The following is a 25,044-nucleotide window of genomic DNA, read 5'->3' as shown; positions in this document are numbered from 1 at the left end:
GATACCTTCTGTGAGGCCCCATGGGCAACGCTCTGTGATTTAGTAAAATACATTGCTCACTTTCCTGAGATTTGCACAGATCGCTATGTATGTATGTATATATGTATTATCTACTGGCGGTCGCCAGTAGATAGTTATAGTTAGGACCGTGTTTCCATAGGAAATCCGCAACATTCTATTTGGAATAACTTTGGCGCCGGTTGACCAATCCTCGCGAATTTTTCAAAACGAATGGGGCGCTACGCTCCGCTCCTACCCTGAAAGTCTCGGGGGGATTCGTCAAGCGGGGGCTGAGAATAAAGGGGGGTCCCAAAACGCGTTTTCCCCATGCATTTTCCCATAGGACCTTTAGTCCGAGCTACAGCCCGAACGGCTGAACAGAATTACTTGAAATTGGGCAGAGAGGTAGTCCTCAGGTCAGGGATGTGCCTTTTGCAGGTCTGGTGTAAATCTGTTCAGTAGGTCCTGAGAAAATAGCATTTAAATCAATATATATATCTGTAGGCGCGCTCCGTGCGCTTACGGTAAGCTTACCGTACGCGTACGGTGCCGTGCGCGAGCTCAATTCTGATTGGTGGTTACATGACTGTAAACATTCGAATAGGTCGAAATCAGAAAGTATCGGCCGCCATTTTCTGTCTCTCGCACTGAAAAACAAAGGTTGATAACATGAAAAGGGGGCAACGAAGAGAGTTGCAGACCCCCTAGCGTTCGTCAGGGGGTTCACGGAGGACCAAAAAGTATGAAAAATAAATTTAATAATTTTAAAAAAAAATCGCGGAGTGCGCGTACGGTCAGCTTACCGTACGCGTACGGTAAAAAAAAATATTAAAAAAAAAAGAATTAACAATCACATTTAATATATAAATCTAAGGACCCCCAAGGGAGAAAAAAACAATTGATATTTTGTAAAAAATGGCGAGGCGTGCACGGTACGAAATGCACAATGTGTCATTTCAGATGTCATCATTGATGTCATGAGTGATGTCACTGACCATGTCATAAGTGATGTAATATGTGACGTCATCAGCAGTTTATTGTGGGCGCGCAAGTTATAGTTACTTGATCTAACTGTAACATGGAATTTCATTGGTTTTTTACGAGTGAAATGTACAGCTAACTATAACTTGTGTGAAACCTATGGTTTTTTAAGTGAATTTGCAAGGTTTTTTAAATGCTAATTCCTAACTATAACGTGTGTGAAACCTATGGTTTTTTCAGTGAATATATATATATATATATATACATATATATATATATATATATATATATATATATATATATATATATATATATATGTGTATATATATATATATATATGTATATATATATATATATATATATATATATATATATATATATATTCACTTTAAAAACCATAGGTTTTCACACATGTTATAGTTAGCTGGACATTTCACTCGTAAAAAACCAATGAAATTCCCCCGTTATAGTTAGTGCAGGCAACTATAACTCACTCGACCGCAATCCTCTGCTGATGACGTCAGATATTACATCACTGTATTTAGACACTTATTTACCCATGTCTTCTTCCATTAATCTTTAGCTATACATATATTACAAATATTTATTTTTCATAAAGACACATATGTCATCAGTGATGTAATATCTGACGTCATCAGCAGAGGATTGCGGTCGCGTGAGTTATAGTTGCCTGCAATGCCTTCTGTGAATACCAAAAGTCTTAAAATTAGGATTTTTCTAAATTTAGTAGTAGTAAAGTTAGGATTCCTAACTTTAGGACTCCTAAATGCCTTCTGTGAATACCGAAAGCCTTAAAATTAGAATTTTTCTCAGTTTAGTAGTAGTATGGTTAGGACTCCTAACTTTAGGACTCCTAAATGCCTTCTGTGAATATCGAAAGTCTTAAAATTAGGACTTTTCTCAATTTTGTAGCAGTAAAGTTAGGAGTCCTAACTTTAGGACTCCTAAACTGAGAAAAATCCTAATTTTAAAACTTTCGGTATTCACAGAAGGCATCTAGGAGTCCTAAAGTTAGGACTCCTAACTTCTGTGAATACCGAAATGAGTAAGTACCTTCTGTGAATACGAAAATGAGTAAGTGCCTTCTGTGAATACCAGAATGGTAGTAAGTTTAGGATTTTGTCTTAAGTTAGTTCTGTGAATCGGGCCCGGGGAGCCTTGCAGGCAAACGGAGTGCTGCCTCTGGCTCCCCTTGGCGGATCTGCAGCTTCCTGGCCCGCCTTCTTGTGCGGACTTGCTGCATCGGTTGAGCCTATTGCTTCACCTCATTCCCTAGGGCTGGCCTGCCTGCAGACAACACTATAGAAACGAATCCCTGAGTCTGCATGCTGGCTGTGAAAGCGGTGTGAGGTGCAGGTGACAGGGACGCTGCCCGTGTTTCCCCTCGACGAAGTTTCAGTTTCCTGGGCCGCCGGCTGGTATTGACTTGCGATGGAGGCTGGACCTACTGCGGCGCTGAGCTCCTGGGCGAGTAGACGGAGTGCTGGCCTGCCACGCCGCTGGATGCTCCTGAACTGCCCCAGACGAGTGAATGGACATACCCCTGGACATGAGTGCCATGTGATGAGGCCCTTGCCTCCAATGGTCAGATCACCACGTAACCCCAAGCGCAGAATTCTGACATCCGGCAAATTTCAGCAGAGGGTGAGTGTATGCTGTGCTAAACTGCCGCCTGCTGCCTTAAGTTCCTTGGTTGCCCACTGCCCCTCTCTGTGTAGTTTGAATCCCATGGGATAAAGTAGGGCAGGAAGTGGAGGCCCAGCATCTTGCAGCACTCTGAGGCTCAAGCATATTTGTTGGACGTCCTCCCTGGGTGTGTACCTTGGAAAACAGCCTTTACAATGGAAGCCTTACAACGCATGCCATTACAACGCATGTCGTTGCAACGTGAAAGGCTTGTTGCAGGGGGTAGAAGGTGTTGGAGTAAAATCCAACACCTTCCCTACTGTTGCACACACTGGAGTTGAAATAGACCACAATGCAAAGAGTTGAAATAGAAAAATTATACTATTCCAACTTTCAGCGCACCCCAGAGAGCAAGTCAGGGTAAAGGTATGCATTGCAACGGCATGTGTTGTAATGGCATGCGTTGTAACATCATACAACCGTGTGCCTCGGACCCCCACAGACGTTTGCAAACCCAGTTAATTGGGATTGCCTTTTTGGGGACTTCTTGGGTTAAACCTTCCCTGTTGGCTGCCCTGGCAGTAGTGGGCCCCCTTTACTGTGCTCTACTTCACTGCAGTACTCCATATACTCTCTGCTGCAGGCATCTGTTGGCTTGCCCCTAAAGGGGTGAGGACTAAATGGAGCAATAGTGAGATGGTCGCTTGGTTGTGCCCTTCTTTTGCATTGTGGTCTGCACCCCCTCCCACCCACTCTGTGAGTCCTCCGGGTGCTGCATCCTTGGGCCCTCTTCGTTTCCAGGGGTATCCTCCTGTGCAGATATCTGTTGGTCCCCAGGGCTCTCTAACATCTACCCACTGCGAGACCCTGCAGCTCCATCCTTCATGCCCATCCAACGCTGGCCCCACGATAACATACCAAGGACTGCTCTGTGGTTTCTTAATTGTCCAAGTCCTCCTCACAGCCCATGGCTAGTAAGTAGGAGCCCTCAACAAAAGCTTTTAAGGCTGGTGCTGCTCAGCCGATCACCCAGGACTACATAACCCAATTCCTAAATGACATTAAGCAAGAAATTGGCTCCCTAAACACAGAGTTTAAGCATGCATGCAGGACCTTCACTGAGACATTACAAGAATGGGCACGCACATAGATGGAATCTTGAACAGAGGATCAGGAGATGCTTATGCTCCATGTTATTGCCCTGGAGGACCAACAAATTGAACTCAAAACCAAGCAGGAAGATCTGGAGGATCACAGCAGAAGAAACAATCTCCAAATTCGGGGTGTTCCACTGGGTATGGAAGGTGATGATCATATGACCTTCACTTAACCACCTCCTCCAAAGTATTGAAGGGTATACGGAGGCTCAGCCGTTACTTCTAGACTGTGCTCATCGCGTTACGGCCATGTTGGGCCGACCAAACACCACTCTGAACATCCTGATGCGAGTCTACTGCCTTCGGGAGCAGGCGGCCATACTAAAATCGGCTAGGAGCAGGCTCCACCTGGTCTTTCGAGGCAATACGCTGCAAGTCTTTCAAGACCTCTCGTCCGAAACAATTAAGTAACAAAGGGACTTCAGGGCCAGTCACAGAGAGACATCAGGGAAATGTGCCTTCAATATCAATGGACATACCCTCTTGGCCTGCTCTTCCAGTTAAATGGTAAACAGCGGTTGATATGCTCCCTCACCGTGGCATCGGGCTGGACTTTTCTTATTTGTATTGCCCTTTGTGGTGTTCTCTGCTGTAACTCTCTCATCAGTCCGAGGATGGAGGGCGTCACTATTTTGGGCCCAGTAGACCCGTTAGTTTTCTGTTGGTTTGTGATTGGTCTTGCCTGCTACATCCCTTTCGTTCCTGGGGAGGGTGATATTGGTTGGGGATTATTGCTTCCCCTGGTTCTGCCTGAGTACTCTGGTGGGTTTGCGACCGCAGCTGTGCTAATGCAGCTCCCCTTCTTCACCCTTCTGTTTGGTAGACCATGGGAAACTTTAACTAAAACCAAACTCCTTTCGCTCAATGTAAAGGGGCTTAGTTCCCCTAGTAAGCGGAAACAGTTATGGCGCTACCTCCTTCACCATGACCCAGATATAATCTTTCTACAGGAGACCCACCTGTTCCGGGAGGACTTCCCTTGTATGTCACACCGTAAGTACCCGTCCCAATATTGGGCATATATGGATACTAAAATGCTTGGGGTGGGCATTCTTTTTAAGCGAGGGTTTATTACTAAGTTGCTACGGCTAGTCAGAGAGCCCGGAGGCCGCTTCCTGATGGTGATAATGGAGTGGGGGCACAAGGCCCTGTCCTTTCTGATTTTGAATGCCCCTAACCAGGCACAGGACTCCTTCCTCCTTAAGGAAAAACTCCATCAGTCCCAAGAGAAGGTGGTATTGGGGGGATAGTGGGATTTCACCTTGGTTTGGAAGCCCATGCTGGACAGGAGTTCCACTCATTCTCAAGGCATGGGAGCTCAGTCGTTCAGCTTAAGAGAGAAATGACTGACTCAGCCCTGGGTGATGCTTGCCATCCCAATGCCCAGGATTACTCCTTTTATTCACATGTTCATCAGTTGTACTCTCGTGTTGACTATGTGTTCCTTATGCATTCACTCCAGCGCGGCCTGGAGACAGCACTGATTTTCAAAATTTCTATTTCGGACCATACACACATAGAGCTGACCTGGCCATTCTGGACAGGTACCTCAGACTCCCACCTCAGCTATTGCGCAATCCAGTAGATAAAGCTGCCCTTGATGATGCGATCCAAAAATATTTCAAACTCAATGCTCTACCTGACAATCCACCTCATATGCTATATGATGGCTTTAAGGTAACAGTATGGGGCATAATTTCCTTCATAGCAATGCACGCTTCTTCGAAACCAAATTCACCAACAAGATTAGAGCCCTGGAGGGACTAGATAAGTGCATCCCCTCGAACCATAACAAATGACAGCTTGCGATACTACGCTGATAGTTGAGTGCACACAAGGTTAACAAAGCTGAAAACTCTCTTTTGACTCTCAAGCAAAAATATTATGATGAGGGAGCAAGTTTGGCACCATGCTGGCACACCATCTCCGCCACCAGTATGCTTGCTCTCATATTGCCAAACTGCGCACAGCAGACTCTGGCTTTGCGGTTAGGGAATCGGCTAAGCAGGAAGCCTATTGAGATTATTACCAGGCCCTTTATGCGAGCGGGAGGGAAGATCCTGCAACTATTCATGCCTATCTCTTGGATTGCCTGTGGACGGCCTTAGGATCACACCTTGCCCGGGACATGGAGACAGCTTTCACTGCGGTGGAACCTAAAGCTCTGGGAGATCTGTTTGTGGGGAAGACCCAGGGTCTGAATGGACTGCCGGTTTCCTTTTTTAAGGCCTTTTTGCCCCTCCCTAAAGGACCACTTGCTCGAGCTTTTCAATTCCTTTACCCACACTACAATGACAATGTCTGCAGCAGACATTTCCCTCATCCCTATGCTTGGTAAAGACCCCACCCACTGCTCCTCCTAACAGCCCATAGCACTATTAAACACAGACACTAAGCCATATGCTAAACTGCTGCCTTGACCCTCTTTTACCTGGGCTGATAGAACGTGACCAGGTGGGCTTTATACAACTTTGTCAGGGCCTGGACAACGTCATACGCCTGGCTCACTTGATTAAAAAGGCACACATGCGGTACATCCCTGCCCATCTCCTACCTTTGGACGCGAAGAAAGCGTATATATTTCATCGGCGACAATGGACGATTTCCTTCCATCCCTGCTTTATGTAATTTAGACCCGAACTCCGTAGAGACCTCAGAGAGCTTGTGATGGCACTGGAGATTCGACAAGCAGTCAAAGATGGCTAGAGGGAAAATACCTGGCCCGGACGCCAGCCAGCAGAATTTTATTCTGCATTTGCCCCAATTCTGATACCCGAACTTGTAAGCATATTCACTGAGTCCCTACGATTGGGCTTCTTACCAACGTCATCCAGAGAAGCAATGGTTGTCCCTTTTCCTAAATCTAAATCTGCTGCTGTGGGTCCGTCGGTTTATCGCCCCTGTCTATGTTGAACGTAGATTTTTAAATTCTTAGTAAAATATTGTCAACGAGACTACTTCCCCATATGAAGGAACTTATCTTTGAGGACCAGAATGGCTTCATACCCTCTAGAGCTCCCTCTGGGAACCTTCGTAGGCCGTTCAACATTCACTACCACTCAGACACCTCCCGATATCCGGATGCTTTGATTAGATCCATTGATTTGGAGAAGGCATTCAATTCTTTACGATCGGACTTTCTACACATGGTTATGAAAGAAATTGGATTGGGAGAGGACTGGGCTCGCTGGCTACGCCTGTTATATACTAATCCGCCGGCAAGGGTTAAGACTGGAGAGGTGGTCTCGGCAGAATATGGTGTCCATCGCGGTACTAGACAGGGGTACCCATGGTCGCCTCCGCTGTTTGTCCTGGCTATTGAGTCCCTGGTGGTGCACTTCTGGCACCGGCGAGCGGGGCATGGACTGGCCATGGGGGGAAGTGAACATGTTATATCACTATATGCTGATGACCTGTTCCTCTAACTGAGAGATGGGCATGCAAGCATGGCTAATGCTATCGAGTTGTTGCAGGATTTCTCTACACTCTCGGGCTTGCATGTCAACAGGACCAAGAACCACCTGTTCTCCATCAGGGCTGGCATGACATGACCACTCTGCGTTCCGGTGGGTATGGAGTGGTCGCCCCAGTCCTTCCGCTATTTCGATATACAAGTGTTCCATATCCTAGACGATCTTAGAGGTGGCAACCAGGGTCCTGTGGTTCAATCCATCAAAATTAGCATAAAATTCTGGCGTTCCTTGAAGCTTTCGGTGCTGGCACGTATATCTCTCCCCAAAATGATCATGTTCCCCTGACTTTTATATATTTTTTTTTGTGAATCTCCCAGGTTTGTTGCCCCACTCCTGGTTCAAGGACCTGGATTCTTTGCTCCGGGACCTGATCTGGGATGGAGGGCGGCATAGAGTCTCTCTGTTGGTCCCGCGCATAACCCCGGAGAAGGGTGGTTTGGGTGCACTGGATTTTGAATTGTATTATTTGGCTGCTCAGCTTCAGTGGCCGGTCTCCTGGCTAGACGGTAAAAACCTCTAGTTAGTAGGGCCCATTGGATTGACTGGCCACCAGGGTCTACTGGTGGCAAAGCGATTACTCCCACCCCTGGGGTACTGCTACGAGTGGCACTGCAATGCTGGAGGAGAGATGTGGGGAGTACACTCAGGGCACCTCTTTATGCCCAAGACCTGCCACTAGTAGGCCTACACCCCCCTCTCCAATTACAGGTTCCCAATTGGCTGACTGGACAACAGCGGGACTGGTGACAGTGGAAGACTGTTTCCAAATGGGGGAGCTGCTACCACTTAACGACCTTATGGAACAGTGTGGATTGCCTCCTGGTCAGTTCTTGACATACCACGCTATATACACCGAACTTATAGAGCTCTATGGCCTGAGATTCAGGGGGACCCAGACACCCACGCATTTTGCTTTGCAGGCACTAGTGACACTGGGCTCAGCGCGACATCTTGTGAAATGGCTCTACAGAGCTCAATTGGAGATGGTCAGAGGGCCTCTGTTGGGGACACAAGACAAATGGACATTATTGCTGGGCAGGGACTTGAGGGATGTAGACTGGAATAGAATTGTCGAAAGTTCTAGGGGTGTCTCTAGGAACACCAGCTTTAAGTACCTCCAATTAAATTACCTACACATGACATATTTGACCCCCCTGTCGATGCTGGGTTATGCCTGGGGGGAATCCAGCACAAAAGCAAAGGGGTAAACCCAGTATCCCTCAGAACCTGGACATAAGTACAATTAAACAAAAGATAGGTTCTGTCGGGTGAAAACAAACTCTTTGTATCAAAAGGAAATCAATCTCAAATATGCGCTAGAACACAAGCACATGAAGTCATGAAATCATGCAAGAATCAAAAACAGTAAATTATTTATTCAGTTTTTTAGGAATTTTAGGTATACGATTGTTTTATTCAATACAAAAAGACATGATCAAATTCATCAATAAAGAAGCTGTCTGAAGAATCAATCAGAGTAACGGCGCAAGTGATACTTATAGTGATAACTGTGAAAGAAGTGCAAAAGTGACACAATCAGTGTATTATACAAGGAAGTGAAAATCCTATAGAATAACCAAGTATTTACATAGTCCAATTTCAAACAACATAACATCAGTATCTCCAGCTAAACTTTTTAATTCACAATCATTTGGAGCTGGAAGATCTATAGAGCATTGGACAGTTAAAACCGTTGACGTTTCGTCCCTATCTGAAGCCTGACTCAATGATGGTCAGTACGGGTCTTCTTCAGGACAAAAAAGAGGCAGAGAGCCTGCAAGGAAATTAATCAAAAAATAAATGTGTGTTCCTATTGCTTATAATATAAGTGAGCCGGCCTAAATTGCCGAGAGGTCTCACCAAATCTGTTGTTCTGATCGGTGTCCCAGGGATTGAATCATTGTCAAATGACCCTAAAAGGGTGAAACGGACTGATTATTATGCCATACTAACCAAATAAATTAGGTATTGTTTTCAGTTACAGCTATGAAGCCTCCATACCTGGTTTACAATTGACCACGGTATCTGTAACTAATCTCCAATTACATATGACTGGCGACGTGTGGGGACTCCTTGGTTAAACTCTGTGCGGTTGCGTAATTAATAAGCAGATAATTCTCCAGAGTTCATGATTAACCTGTTAGTATAAAACCAAAACAGGAAATTAGTCCTGAACTGGGGCTTACAAATGAAAGATTCAGAAAATTTGGCACCACTAGCAAGGCAAAGGACATACCTAAATTCTCCTGCTAGACAAGTGAGTCTTGAATGCCCCAAGAATCAAAGCGTCATGTGCGGTGCCTCCAATCCTTACTGTGAGGCACTTTGACGAAAGTCATACGTGGTCGGCCAGCGAGGCTGTGAATTCAAAAAAACAAAAGTACACTTAGTCTCGAGTGATAATTTGTAGATGGAACCTTCTGTGATACCCTACAAGAATGTTTACCTTAGTCAGCGCTGGCAGATTAGCGATGGGTTTCTTTCGTAAGTGAGGCCGCTCAGAGTGCCTGCTTTTATCAAGAATCCTACGCTCGAATGACGTTCGTACCCGGCATGCACGTAAATGTGCAGCAGCTAAATCCGGCAGTCAACCGGATGGGTAATAGAAAAAAGACTATGCGCTTAATGGCTCTTGGAAAATCGAGATGCTTTGTAAGTTAATGATTTGTAACAAAGTGAGGCTTACAGAGCAGTCGGAGAACTTTGAGCAAAATTACATTGTTTCAATCATACTGGCAAACGCTATTGCAGTCATGCATTTGCTCAATCTCAGAGTATCTCCAATTCGATACCTTCATTAGAATATATTCCACAATTTATCAAATACAGATGATTTCAAGAAGACATATTTAAAAAAAATGTTTTAATTGAAGCATAAGATCAATTATAACAATACAGGGATGAACTGCCACAATTTATATGGATGTACAGTAATTCTTTATCATCGGCAAAACAGTGATGATGTCTTTCACTCAAGCATCAATGGAAGCTGTATGAAAACAGCAGTAATTCTTCATTATCGACAAGATGTTAATGATATCTATTACTAAAGCACCACTGTAAGCTATATGACAATACACAATTCAGAGATGCACTGCCACAATTTACATGAATATACAGTAATTCTACATAATTGGCAATAATGATGTCTATCACTCAAGCATCAATGAAAGCTATATGAAAACAGCAGTAGTTACTCCAGTATTGGAACTTTCATGGATTCCCAGAGCTTGTATCATTCCCCGTCGTCGGAATGGGAGTCTCGGTACCCAAAATAACATAGCAGTAGGTACAAAAGAGAAAGAAAAAGGCCTAGGCCTCATTCCCTTTTGTAGCATATCTACCTCTTTTTGTAAAAGAGACCAAAATAAAGCAACAACCAATCAGATTAGCCTCACCCCATAGAACCCTCCTGAGAGAACCTCAGAGCCTCAGATTTTCTACCGCACGTTGTGCTTAGGGAGTCTCCTTTGAGCTCTGCTCACTTCAACTCTGTTGACTGCTTTTTTCTACATTTTTTCTTCAAAATTGTTGGTGTTTCATTCAGGAAATTCTGACAAGGAGAAGAAAGCCATTTTCAAGCCTTGTTCCACCTGTGGCAAAAAGCGGCTGTATGTGGAGGACAGGCATAAAGACTGCATGTATTGCCTGTACCCGGATCATAAGGCAGCGGAATGCAAGATCTGCCGCACCTTTTCTACGAAGACCCTCCGGGACCGTGAGGGTCGCTTTCTCACTTGGCTCCAGAAGGTGAAGTCAAGGAAGGGTGCTCTGTCCAGTGACAGTGAGGACTCATCATCTGGCACCTCGTCTCGCAGTTCAGTGAAAAGGGGTAGGACTTCCCCTTCACCATCCTCTGAACGTCCTGTTAAGGCCTCTAAAAATACCCCCACTGTGAGTCTGAGAGCCGGAGTCCGAGTGAATCTCCTCACCACGGTGCAAAGGAGAGGGAAGGACTATCTGCAGCCCCAGCAGCGGTGGAGTCTACTAAGGCGTTTAAGAAGCGCTCTTCTCTATCTTCTGAGAAGTCAGAAAAAGACTCTAGATCGTCGACGACGCCGCAGAAGACTCCGTCGACGAAAACTTCAAAAACTCAAGTGAAGAAAGTTTCACCGTCTACGGGCTCGTCGACGGTGCCTTCTATTCACACATCGACGTCACTGTCGACGACGAGAGTGTCGACGAGGGTGTTGACGATGGTGGTGGTGACGACGGTGTCGTCCACGAGAGCCATGACGATGATGACGACGCCGACGGCAGGAGTGTTGACGGTCTCGTCGACGGCAGTGTCGACGACGCCCATTTCTTCGTCGACGATTCAACTGTCGACGGTGCATCTTCCGTCAACGACCTCGTCGACGATGGTTTCTCTTTCAACGCCGACGGTACCATCGACGACATCTTCGTAGACGGAGAGGATTACAATATCCTTAAAAAGAATAACGCCTGATATGACGTCACCAAGGAGGGTTGCCCCCTTGCCTCCCGCACTGTTGCTCGAGGAAGAAGAGGACTCTGATGGGGATGATCAGGATTCTTGTGCTATGCCCATAGTCCCTCACAATTGTTGGTCAAATGTCAGGACACTGATTCGGAGGGCGACTACACTCCTGGGTACTCCTACCAACTATCCTATGGTCGGCAGGACAGCGCAGGCCAGGGTATGGTTGTGGTCCCTTCTTCGCTCCTGGCAGATCTCCAGGGCATGTTGCAGGATTATCGGAAGAGGTTTTCTCAAGCTCCTCCTCCTCCATCTTCGACTTTCTCTGCAGTGCATACTGTGCCTACACCATCGGCTCCTGCAGTGTTTTCACCGGGAGTACCATCCCAGATGGTTTCACAGCTGCAGGTTTCCAGCCCAGGTTTACCTCCAGTAGTCCCGGATGTTCATGATGATTCCTCGGACGAGGATCAGGATAATGGCAACAGGTCTAACCAGTGTGTTGAGTGGGAGGACTATGTGATCCCGGATCCTGCTTCACCTACTCCGGATCCGGTGGATTCTCCCCCGGCAGATATTGGGGGTTTTCACAAGCTGATGGAAAGAGCCTCCAGTAGATTCCAGCTTCCTATGCCGTCAGTTCAAACGGACTGCTTCCTGTATGATTTTAAGGAGCCCTACAGGAAAGTGGTTCGTTCCATTCCCATTGTTGGCCATGTCTGGGACGAGGGTTTGAAGGCGATGAAGAACCCGTCTACGGTTATTCCGGTTTTGCCACGCCTCGAGAAGAAGTACAAGGCGCCTGAGGATAGTCCAGCGTCCTTGATAGGTCAGCCGAAGTCAGATTCGGTAATATCCCAGGCGGCGCAACGAAAGCCTCGTAATTCTTCTGCACCACTGACGACCCCTCCCGATAAAGAAGGCAGGCACCTTGATAATGCGGGGAAACGGTTTTCCTCTATGGCGAGTCTTTTAGTACGGGCAGCGAATGCGTTGGCGATTGTTTGGCAGGTACGATCGCCAAATGTGGTGCGACCTTTCGCCTTATTTGGACCAGCTCCAAGGCGGAGGCCAAAAAAATTCTACCGGAGGGAGAGGCTACATCGGCGGAGGTTATCGACTGCGCCATGGATATCGCCACAACAGCTTTCCGTGCTCTGGCAGGTGCAGCTGTTCTTCATCGCCAGGACTGGCTCCGGGCGACTTGGTTCCAACCGGAGGTTCAGAACAAGATCCTGGACCTCCCGTTTGATGGTGAGGCATTATTTGGGAAACATGTCGACGATGCCCTCCAGGACATTAAAACAGATACGGAGACGGTAAGGTCTCTAGGCAATCTTCAATATCGTACGGTTCCTTTCCGAGAGGGGCCAGAGGGAAGAGTACCACATCCTACGGAGGATCGTACCAACAGCAACGGTACTCTTCTTATGGTTCGACATCTCAGTCGTATCGCCCACAGTACCAACAACGGCAAGGCCAGACCTCGTCTTTCTCTCGCTCAAACACTAGAGGAAAACAGAATCGCCAGGGACGTGACACCTCCAAGACACAATAGCGGCGTTCTGGCTCTGCCTACTGTACCCACCTCCCCATTGACACCTGTGGGAGGCAGGGTGTCTCAATACCTCCACAACTGGAACCGGATAACATCGGACCGTTGGGTGCTTAACATTATTCGAGATGGCCATACGCTGGAGTTTCTTCATATACCACGTTCCAAGCCCCCTGTTGCTATGCCTTCAAAACATCTGCGTCTCTTAATGCTCGAAGTTCATCAGATGCTCCTCAAGGGAGCAGTGGAGCCGGTTGCCCTGTCTGAGGGGGGACGGTTTCTACTCAAGGTTTTTCCTTGTCAAGAAGACGCTGGAGAAATGGCGCCCCATTTTAGATCTCAGGGAGCTCAACACCTATCTCATCAGTCAATCCTTTCGGATGGTCTCTCTCCAGGATATCTTACGTCTCCTCAACTCTGGAGATTTCATGGCCACTCTCGATCTCGAAGATGCGTATTTTCACATACCCATTCATCCAGCCCACAGGCGGTTTCTACGATTCACAGTAACCAAGAGCCACTTCCAATTCAAAGTTTTACCGTTTGGACTTCGCTCTGCCCCAAGGATCTTTACCAAGGTGCTGGCACCGGTAGCAGCTTTCCTCAGGAAACAGCATTTTCAAATCTTCCCCTACCTGGACGATTGGTTGCTGAAGGCTCCATCCAGGCGAACAGCGGAGGAGACAGTCGGGCATGTACGACTCTGTTCGGCAATCTGGGTCTGACTCAACAGGGAGAAGTCGTCTCTCTGTCCGTCCAAGATAGCACGGTTCCTAGGGGCTATCTTGGACACGTCTCTCAACAAGGCTTTTCCAACCTTCGAAAGGCAAGAAAAACTAAGGTCCTTGGCTCATTTGTTGAGAAAAAGAAAGTGTCTTTCAGTACGCCGTTACAAATCCCTTCTAGGAGTGATTCCTTCATGCATCCCTCTGATACCCCACTGCAGATTGCGGATGCGATCTCTTCAAGAGCAACTAGACATGCAGTGGCATCAAGTTCACGGCTCTTTCGACGACAAGGTGGTGATTACTGCGGCAATGAAAGAAGCCGCCTTGTGGTGGACACAGGAGGAGAATTTATCCCAAGGTCTATCCTTCGTAAGCAATCCGGCTCCTCAAGTTGTCACAACAGATGCCTCGCTGGACGGCTGGGGTGCGGTGCTTCAGGACTTGCATGTAAGTGGGCATTGGTTGCCCAGGCACCGCCTCCTTCATATCAACCTCCTGGAGCTCAGAGCGATTCGTCTGGCTCTTCAAGCGTTTCTTCTGCGGTTGCAGGGTTTGGCGGTTCTCGTCCACACAGACAACACCACGGCCATGCATTACATCAACAAGGAAGGGGGTACCAGATCTCTTCCGTTGTCGCAGGAGGCCCAAAGGATTTGGGAATGGGTGATCCTACACGGAATATCGCTCACAGCGGAACACCTACCAGGAGTGCTAAACGAAAAGGCGGACAGACTCAGCAGGCTTTCATCAGTCAGCCACGAGGTGGAGCTAAACCAGATGGTCTTGGAGAACATTTTTCACCAGTGGGGCAAACACTCAATAGATCTCTTTGCAACCCCGGAAAACAGAAAATGCCAGTTTTACGCAAGCAAAGTTCACCATCGCGGATCGCTGGGGAATGCGCTTTCGATAGCTTGGTCAAGCGCATTTGTGTACTCTTTCCCCCCATTCCGTTAATACCGAGGATCCTCAGGAAGATCAAGACGGAGCCATGCAAGATGATCCTAATAGCCCCAGCTTGGCCGAGGCAGTTTTGGTTCACGGAGCTTCACCTTCTTTCTCTGGTCCGTCCACGTCCTCTACGGGCGATCCCGGATCTTCTCACAATGTCCCAGGGCCAGATCTGGCATCTAGATCCTCGTTCCTTACACCTCTCAGCATGGCTCCTGAGCAGCGAGAATTCCTAGATCTTCATCTCTCGGACGAAATAAGGGATGTTCTCTCTCAGTCTAGAGCTCCTTCCACTAACAAGACTTACCGTCTCAAATGGAAACGTTTTTGCCTCTGGTGCCAACAGCAAGGTGTGGATCCTTCCTGGTCTCAGCCTCATCAAGTTCTTCCCTATTTCCTGTCCTTGGCTAAGGTAGGTCTGGCTCATTCGTCCATAAAGGTTCCCTTGGCTGCAGTTTCTCGCTACAGACGCACTGCCTCTGGGCCTTCTCTTTGGTCCTCTAGAATTGTCAAGCAATTTCTCAAAGGCCTATTTCGAGTTTTTCCTCCCGTGAGGCCTCCGCCTCCCACATGGTATTTGAACTTGGTTCTCACCGAACTGATGAAGCCTCCTTTTGAACCGGTTCATCGAGTGGATTTGAAATTCCTCTCATGGAAATTAGCACTCCTTCTTGCTCTCACTTCGGCAAGACGTATTGGAGAATTACAAGCTCTCACAATCCAAAAACCTTTCCTCCAATTCAAAAGGAATACAGTAATTCTACGGACTAATCCAAAATTCATACCAAATGGTGCCCTCGGATTTTCATTTGAATGAGCCGGTAATTCTCAAGGCTTTCTTTCCTCAGCCGTCTACACCGGCGGAAAGGGCACTTCATTCGCTGGACGTGCAGCGGTGCTTGAAATTTTATCTGGACCGTACTAAAGACTTTCGAAAACCTTCTCAATTGTTCATTGCATTCAGTGCTCCCCGCAAAGGCTTAACCCTGTCCAAGCAGGGTATTGCTTGATGGATCTCCAGTGCTATACAGTTCTGTCATTCTGCAGCGGACAAGCCTCTAGAGGGCAGAATTAGAGCACACTCGACAAGGTCCGTGGCTTCCTCTACGGCTCTCTTTGCGGGGGTCCAGATTAAAGACCTCTGTAGGGCTGCAACTTGGAGCAGCGTGCACACCTTTACCAGACATTACTGCCTGGAGACCTTGGCACAGGAAGACACGGCTGTGGGCCAGGCAGTCCTGAGGAACCTCTTCCATTGAGTGGTGATCTTTCCTTTCTTCCCTCCTTCCTTTATTATGGTTCTTTGCACATTTTGCTATGTGATTGCATTGTAGTTTTATGTTTTCTTTAAAAAAAAAAATGTGAAATATGGTTACGGTGAATGGAGAATGAAATATCTCTAGGGAAGCAAAATGTGTTTCTGACTGCTAGCTACTCTGATACAAGCTATGGGAATCTATGAAAGTTCCAATACTGGAGTAAGAAACAAGTTACTTACCGGTAACTTTGGTTCTCCAGTATCGGTAACTTTCGTAGATTCCCATGCGCCCACCCTCCTCCCCTGGGAAAGCTCAGCCCTCGGCAGGTTTGGTTGTACTGTTACACAACGGCTACGAAAATCTGAGGCTCTGAGGTTCTCTCAGGAGAGTTCTGTGGGGTGAGGCTAATCTGATTGGTTGTTGCTTTATTTTGGTCTCTTTTACAAAAAGAGGTAGATATGCTACAAAAGGGAATGAGGCCTTGGCCTTTTTTCTTTCTCTTTTGTACCTACTGCTATGTTATTTTGGGTACCGAGACTCCCATTCCGTCGACGGGGAATGATACAAGCTATGGGAATCTACGAAAGTTACCAATACTGGAGAACCAAAGTTACAGGTAAGTAATTTGTTTCTTCTTCATTATCGACAAGATGTAAATGATATCTATTACTTAGGCACCACTAGAAGCTACATGAAAACAACAGACATATGTGAATCACTCCTTAGGCAGAGGATGGAGCTAGATATACCTAAGACAGATAAAAGTTATCTATTTCTTAATAGCCTCATTTGTTTGTTTGTTTCTTCAGCTTCAGTTAACCCAAATCCAGGGCCTGTCCGAGATGTGGAACACCTGATCTGGGATTTGCGCACATGATGTGGGACTACCCAGGGCTGAGGGATTTCTGTGAGGCGGTTATTGCTACGCTTAATGGCATTCTTGGGTCCTCTCTCCTATGTGCGGCCTGTTCCCTAGACCCAAATCACGCAGGATTGGCACCACATTCATAGACCTAGCATTGGTTCTAACAAAACGTCGCATAGCCACGAGGTGGATGTCCAGGACGCACCCCACAGCCACTGCCTGGAAAAGAGATGTAGAGGCATGGTCCAGGGCAGATGAGAGGGCACTAATGAGGGAGGATGCTTGGGGATTGCGACGCCTCCCAGTGACGGAGCTCTGAATGGAGGTGCTCCGAGCATGGGATACACGTCACACTTCAGTGTCAGACGAAAGAAGAATGAACACATCATTGGCAGGACTAAGGTGGCGTACCTACCCCCTTCCCCCCCCCAACGAGTGGCCCGTATGGGTCGGAATGGAGGTTGCCTGGGTTGGCATGCTAGAGTCTTCTCCCTTACCGCCCTCCTCTCCCCCGGCTTACCATTTCACATCTTTGTTAGTTGTCCTGCCAGGTATTTATCTGTCCTCTGGCCCCCATGTGCCGATCGGGTGACTTCATTTTTTTGGTGGTTTATTTGTTTGTTTGTTCTATGGAAATAGAATGCATGTTCTTATGCAATGTTGACACTATCAATATGTTATATCCGCAACCATGGCTCCCAGAGAACCAAGATGATATGAACGGTTGAGCACACTGATGTACGGGGTTGTAATGTCATTGACTAAAGTGGATAATAACACAATACTTCTCGTACTGCGCACACCAAAATAGATTGTAGTTTTGTTATAGACTGCCAGTACATAGATGATAGTACTTATCCATTTGCTGTTCTAGCTCGATACTTGTCTAGCAGAATGCTGCTAGTCCATTAGTGCAGTAATGCCTCTTTTATGAATGTATACCTGCGGTGTGCACTGGGATGTGCTCCTGTTAACAAGTGCATAAGTACACTGTCTTATTTTAAATGCCAATAAAAATATGTTGAAAAAAAAACCTTCAAAAAGTGTACAACTCTTGGAAACTGCGCTCAGGAGACTCAAGAACTTGGCAAACTGATTTTAGAATCAGTGCTCCGGAGACTACTGACAGTGTATCACAAGATTTTCATTTCAGGTGTTGACCCAGCAGATTTGTTTTAAAACGTATTAACTTGATGATACTGAAGAATACAAGTTCTGCATCCCCCTGCTACGCAACAATTTGAGAACAGTTTATTATATGGTGTTGTTGGGCAACCTCATTGTGTAACAAACTTAAAAAGTTGTCTCTGGTCCAGTGTCACTTGTTTAAAAAAACCTTAGCCCACGTTTGTGGAGCTGTAGCTTTGAGCAGTGAAACTTTGACAAAGGAACAAGTGCAAAGCGTTTAGAAGTACCAAAACAATTGAATAAGAAAGAAACATGACACAAAGAAAATCTAACGCCATTTTAAAAAAATACGTTATATTTTTATCAAATTTTAAGATACCAGAGTGAAAAAGATCCAGCGTGGAGTTCCAGAGGTACATATTAATAACCATATAATGAACACTGCTTTTCACTTGAAATGCAAAAATGCATTGGCAACTACCACGGTTAGCGGATCACTATGAAAACCTTTTATAAAGTTGTAAACTACTACTCCGGCCTGCTTTGGGCACCCAACACCAGCAGGGAGTGAGTCACGGTCCAATGAAGCTTTTTTGGACAGTTACCTCACAGTCAAAGCAGTCTCTAGTCCAGTTCCATGCTCTATGGATGAACAGCCATGGACTGCAATGAAGTGGTCCTGATGCAAGGGAAACATGATGCTGAAGGATGATGTAGGTGCTGAGCCGGTGATGGGGGGTCTTCCAGGGGCTACTCCTTGGTCCATGGTCATGCTGGGCGACTTTGGCCTTGGATTGATGTCCCTAGAAGTCTGGTTGAAGCCCTGACAAAAACCATTTACCATTGCTCTACTGGTCTTTGGGTGCAGCATAACCAATGGTTCCCTTTAACTGGGATAACTTTCAACTTGGGTGCCCAAACTGCACTCCAACAAATCTCCTGGTCCAGCAGATGCAGGTGCAACCTTTAAAGGTCCGGTCTTGGTCTCCCAGGCTGCACTTTGGCGGTGAGGCAATCTTGGCTGCCAACTCAGTAAGGCAGGCTTCTTAAGATTGTATTGCCCTATTGCTTTAATAGGAAGTCATCCAACTGACTCTTGGAGTCACTCCTTCTGTCTGAGGCTTGTAGATGACCTTTTCTTAAGTCCTTCTTTTGCTAGTCTAAAGAGCAGCATGTGAAGTCCATTCTAGGTGATGCCTCTCTTTGGTGGGTCCAGGGACCACAGGTCTGTCCTTCGGTCCATTCTTCAGTACAAATGTGATCTGAGGTCTGGGTGGCAGGGTGCCACTTTTATGCACAGTTGCTGCCCTCAGTGGATGTGGCAACTACTAGGCAATAGGCTACCAAGGTCCCCACCCGCCTAGAGACACCTTCCTGTCAAAAGTGGCATCTAGCTAGGCCAGAATGCACCATTCTGCCCACTCCAAAAAAGGCAGGACCCCTCTCTTGATGTGTGGAGTTCCCTAGCCCACCCCAGAGGTGTGGATACCTAACGAAGGGCTACACACCAACAGGAAAACCGGTTTGCAATTGTTTTCTCCTCTCCGTCCCCGACATTAACCTGTCTGCCAGAACAAAAGAGCAGCCCTGCTCGTGTTTGTCCACTATTTGCACTTCAAAGGAGGCTTCCCCTTTCAAGCTCGTCTTTTGGGCTCACACACTGTTTGGCCTTCCTGCAAGGGAGAGGAAACACCTCTTCTAATGGCAGCCACTTATGTTCCTTCCCGAGAGTCGTTCCCATCTACCAGGATGGCAGAAGGCTGTCTTGTGGCCAGCGAATGTAACCGGTCACTTGAAAACATTGGGCAACAAAATGGCAACTTTCCAAAGTTGCCAAATGCTTGAAAGTTACATTTCATTCAACTTGAGCATCAAGTCGGGTTCTATGCAACAATTCTTTTGATGCCTTGAAGTACCAACTTTAGTACTCCCATTAAGAAGTAAGCACTGCAGGGTGGTCAGTGTGTATCTATACTCACCAATGGGACTGCTAGCCTTTCCCCAGTAAAAATAACAATGTGGGGTGTTTATTGTTTGGACGTATAATAAAGTTAAGAGAACACATGCCCAACTTTTTAATATAATGCACACTTCCTTTACTGCTAAATAGGCCTGCCTTAGAGGTGAGTTATAAATATTAAAAAGGTAGGTTTGGGCTTTGCTATTACTGTAAATGGATCAAGGATAATGCCGAAATACCAATGCCCTACTGCCGGTGGTTGCAAGTAAGCTGATGCCAACAATCTCGTACAGTGAAATGATGTTTAAGGACCAACACCATGAATTGCTAGATAAACAACAATTCATTTGCATTTGTTACTTATTTGATCTTCCAGATTGCACCAGCCAAGCACAAATTAGTCTGTACTTTAAACTAATAAGCAGGGCCTGGTCTTGAGGGCGAAATTTGTTTTGTACTACCTGAAACTGAAAAGGCACCAAGTGGCTATATGAAGCTACGTCTGTGGGAAACTTCGAGTAACCAGGCTCGGAGAGGGGCTTCTTCTTGACAACCTCTATTGGAGTTCTGAGTGCAGAGGACATTATATGCAACAATCTACCACTTGAAATGACTTCAAAATTGCTAATAAAATCTGCAAGGATCATCTCAGGGGAGCAGGATTGCCAGGACCTCAGAGATAAATGTCACGGTAGTTGGGCAGTAGATCTTTACACCCAGGGAGCAATCCCAGATTACGTAAGCCTACCTCTTTCTAACCACTTGAAATACTTGCTATTGAGACTGACTTTTGGCTTTATCCTACTTAGGTGCTATTGGTTTGGCCGAAAGAAGGATGAAAATAACAAGAAATGCAGATGGTGTCATCAAGTTGAGGAGTCATTAAAGCACGTGGCTCTGTCCAATGTATTGGATCGTAAATGTGAGGCTTTGCTGGGCTGCTGGACTAAATTGCTTCAAAGGTGAATCCAGTCAGTTAAGAGTTCATGAAAGAAGCAACTGATATTCCAAATGTCCGTTTATGAACTTAAAGGTAACTGGAGCACATTTGCACTCACAATGGAATGCAAAGCACTTTTTAATTCTACAGAGTGCTTATTGGCCCAGTTGGATTAGATATGATGGATTAATGATAATACCAATGAGGACTAAAGGGGCACGATGAAAATAAACTGGACTGAATAATAGAAAAGTGGCTGGAGTGGTTGGTTGGAACTATAGCTTACAATGCACTTTTTTGCACAGAGCACTTCTGCCATTATTATTGTATGAAGGTTTTACATGGTGGTTGAGGGCCCATGAATTTTATTATTTTTATGTCGTTTTATTATACTTGAGTTGGGTAAATGAATCCACGTATTGCCAAATAGATCAGGTCTATCAAACTATTGTGAGAGGAGGAATATCATAAGGATGTCACAGGCAGACGTAACGCGATGCGAGCGTGGCAGAGCTCTGCAAATAGTTGGTCTCCCTGGTCCACCCTGGCCTAGCTAGCCTTGACTGAGTGCTGGGACGAGGAAATGAGGACCGGACCACAGAAGCAGGTCGTAGATGTCATGAATGCAGCAGGCGACAGCGGCAAAGGGATGAAGAGGCTCCACCTCTCCCTCCCCAAAGAACCCAACATCACCAGGCAAAACCTCCGAGAATGGATGAAAGCTGTCGCCACCTGGTTGAAGAAGATCTGCCTGAAACTCAACGCCGAGAAAACAGAAGTCTTCATCCTTGGCTCTACCCCGTCCACATGGGACGACACCTGGTAGCCCCCACCCTCGGAAACCCCCCACCCCGATGGATCATGCACGAATCTTCAGTATCATACTAGACTTATCGTTCAATGAACCGCCACATCAACGCCTCGGCCTGCTTCAACACTCTCCACATACTGCGAAAAACGTTCAGATAGATCTCATCTGAATCCAGAAAAATGGTCATGCATGTCCTCATTAGCAGCAGGCTGGACTACAGCAACACTCTCCACCCCGGAATCAACCAGAAACTTCTTCCCAAACTCCCGACAGTCCAGAGCGCCGCAGCCAGACTGATCCTATACAACCCCTGCCTCAACCACATCACCCAACCCCTCTGTGATCTCCACTGGCTCCCCATCGAAAGAAGAATAACCTTCAAGCTCCTCACTCACGCATATAAAGGCCCTCTGCAACATCGGACCAGCATACCTAAACAACTGCCTCTCCTTCCACGCACCCAAGAGAAACCTCCGATCAGCTGAGCTCTATCTAGCCACCATCCCACGCATCTACAAGTCCAGAACGGGAGGAAAGTCCTTCTCCTATCATGCAGCCAAGACCTGGAACAACCTCTCCCTCCGCCTCCGGCAATACACTGCTCCAGTTCAGGAAGGACCTCAAGACCTGGCTCTTCAGATAACCCCAGCACTCAACAGAGCCACTCCCCCCCTTCAGCCCCTTGAGACCCTCGCGAGTGAGTAGCTGCGCTTTATAAACTTCTGATTGATTCAAGAGGTGAGGCTGAGAGTCATGGCATTCCCCCAAATGGACACAGAAGCAGCAGCAGGCCCGCGGGGGCCACTGAGCCTCAGGTCATGGTTGGGTCTGGGCTCTTACAATTTACCATACAAATCTAACAAACGGAGTGGCAGTAGCGACTTGCCCAGGCTTGCATCCATCTACTGAAAGCAGGTTGAAGGGACCTGCTGAGTCATTGAGCCTGGCTTGGCGCCTGAGACTTGAAGCCTAGAGCCCAGCAGCTTGGGTCGGTCCGATTATACTGACTAACGTTCCTGGCTTGGTCTAACTCTAATCGCTTCCAGGGGAGGGGATAAGGTCTAGCTGTTAGGGTCCCTGTCCGCAGCAGTGGCTGATCTCAGGGCAATCACCACTACCAAATGGCCTGAGCGAACTTTTCCAGGGCTCACCCCTCTTCACCGTGGGGGGTCCAACCCATAACAGCGCCAGGTGAACAGCGCTCCAGGTGGGCACTCAGGCCACTAATCCCCGTCAGAGAAGGAGACCCCCAAAATCCAGTAACCACCACTAGGCCAAGGCGGGAGGGGCAGTCTCCGCCCCCACAGCACTCTACAAATAGGAAGTGTAGCCACCCAGAGATTCCAGGCCGTGGCCGCGACAGCCTACCTCTATCTCAGCAGGTCCAGAAGGGGCCAGGCATACAAGGGGGGCCACACAGCAACACATCAGTCTCACCTCCAAGCTGGCACAGTCCTGCACGGTTCAACGAGGTGAAGAAGAGGCAATCTGCACCACTCTGGGCGCATCAAGCAGTCAACGCTGTCCTCGCAGTGGACAGGGCTGGTCCTGCAGATCGGACTCACTGTGCCTCTCCTCCGTGCCGGAACAACTGCCAGTGAACGCGGCCTCCCGGTCCCCCACTTGGCAGCGGGCATGTCTCTAGGCAAGCCCGGGGCTTCCTACGACCTTGGGGCTACCCCAGGCCCGCCACGCTCCAGCTGCTCCTCAGGACCCCGTATAGGTCCGGATCACTTTGCCGTGTTCCACCAGAGTCCGCCAGCTCCGGCACACCGCCAGGGTGCCCTCAGATCCAACACGCACCAGCCGCTCTTCCGGACCCCAGTACGGGCTCACAGTTGATCTGCCTCTTGTCACCAGCGGCTGCCGGCTCCAGCACACTACAGAAGTCCCCGGTTCTGGGTGACCTCCCCAATGAGGTCACACACCCCGGTCCCAAAACACAGACAGCAGACAGTCAGCCCGCAAATCTTCAAGGCTCAAGGGACGGATCTGCCATCTTGTCTCTGGGCCGGGATTAGTTTGCCGCTCATGGCCGCCATCCGTCCCCCTCGGCCCCACAGATCGGCAGCAGGTGACTCCAGAGGCCCTATTGTCTCAGACCCCACAGCAGCAGGGGCCCATCGGGGAACATGGTTGCGAGATGGTGCAGGATTTCAGATGGTCTGGCGCGGTGCCTCAGAGCTACGCAGCCGCCTGTTGGCCATGCCCCCCACTTAATAAAAGTTTTGAAATAGTTAGTAAAATTTTGCCTAACTTTTTCCAATGTTTCGGGAAGTCGTGAAAAAGGCTAGGAAATAAGACGATGTGCCTTTGCCACCCTGTCCAATCTCAGGATCAATGATTGAGAGTCCTCTGCAAGGATAGGAAGATCACCTTGGGCGCCTCAGCAAAGAATGAGAGTCTTAAGAGAATCCTCAGGGCCTGGGAGGAGGCCATCAGTGCCCAAGCAATTTTGAAGAACAAGGTTAACCCTGGACAGTGGGGAAGAGGATGATGACAGGATGGTCATTTGCGAAGTGGATGAGGAGGGCGACCCTGACCCCCGTCATCCACCCGAAGCATTCCTCGATATCTGGCAGTGAGAGTGCAACGTCATATAGGAGACCAATAGACCCAGAGCCTCAAGTAAGCCTTCTGGAAATGGGAGGAAAGGAGACTGGCTCTTGAGGAGAGAGCTTGGCTTGCATTCTCAATAGGATGGTGGCAGTAGCAAAGACACTGAAGTAACCACAGGATGTGCCAATGATCCTAGATTGCCCAATGGAATTGTGCCTAAATATGTTGAGAAAGCTCAGAGGATGAGATGTGTGGGTACCCAGCACTGGGGGTTATTACTATTAGAACTAGTACCAGTGATGGGGAAAGATAGGCTACTGACACTAAAGGATGAGGTGGTAGACTCTTAAACTAACAAGAAGGCAGCTCTTATAGAGATATTTGGTCCTACCCCAGAGGAGTATCGACAGAAATTTAGGAATCCACATAACTGAGGCAACACACACATGTGTGCACTTTGTTAATGCTTCAGTGAAGTAACTGTATGGCTGGATTTAAGGTAAAGAGATGGATATTTGGTCCTACCCCAGAGGAGTATCGACAGAAATTTAGGAATCCACATAACTGAGGCAACACACACATGTGTGCA

At 47.4% G+C, this 25,044-nt stretch overlaps 1 protein-coding gene across 1 annotated transcript in view; it reads left to right on the top strand.

Moving 5' to 3' along the window:
* The window catches only part of TEX14 (testis expressed 14, intercellular bridge forming factor), a 1,549,829-nt gene that overhangs the window by 914,014 nt on the left and 610,771 nt on the right, over positions 1–25,044 (top strand). The gene's annotated exons all lie outside the window — the stretch shown is intronic.

The sequence above is a fragment of the Triturus cristatus genome, chromosome 3_2, assembly GCF_964204655.1.
Source record: "Triturus cristatus chromosome 3_2, aTriCri1.1, whole genome shotgun sequence".
NCBI lineage: Eukaryota > Metazoa > Chordata > Amphibia > Caudata > Salamandridae > Triturus > Triturus cristatus.
Note: the sequence above shows the minus strand (reverse complement) of the source record. Positions and strands in the feature narration are given on the sequence as shown.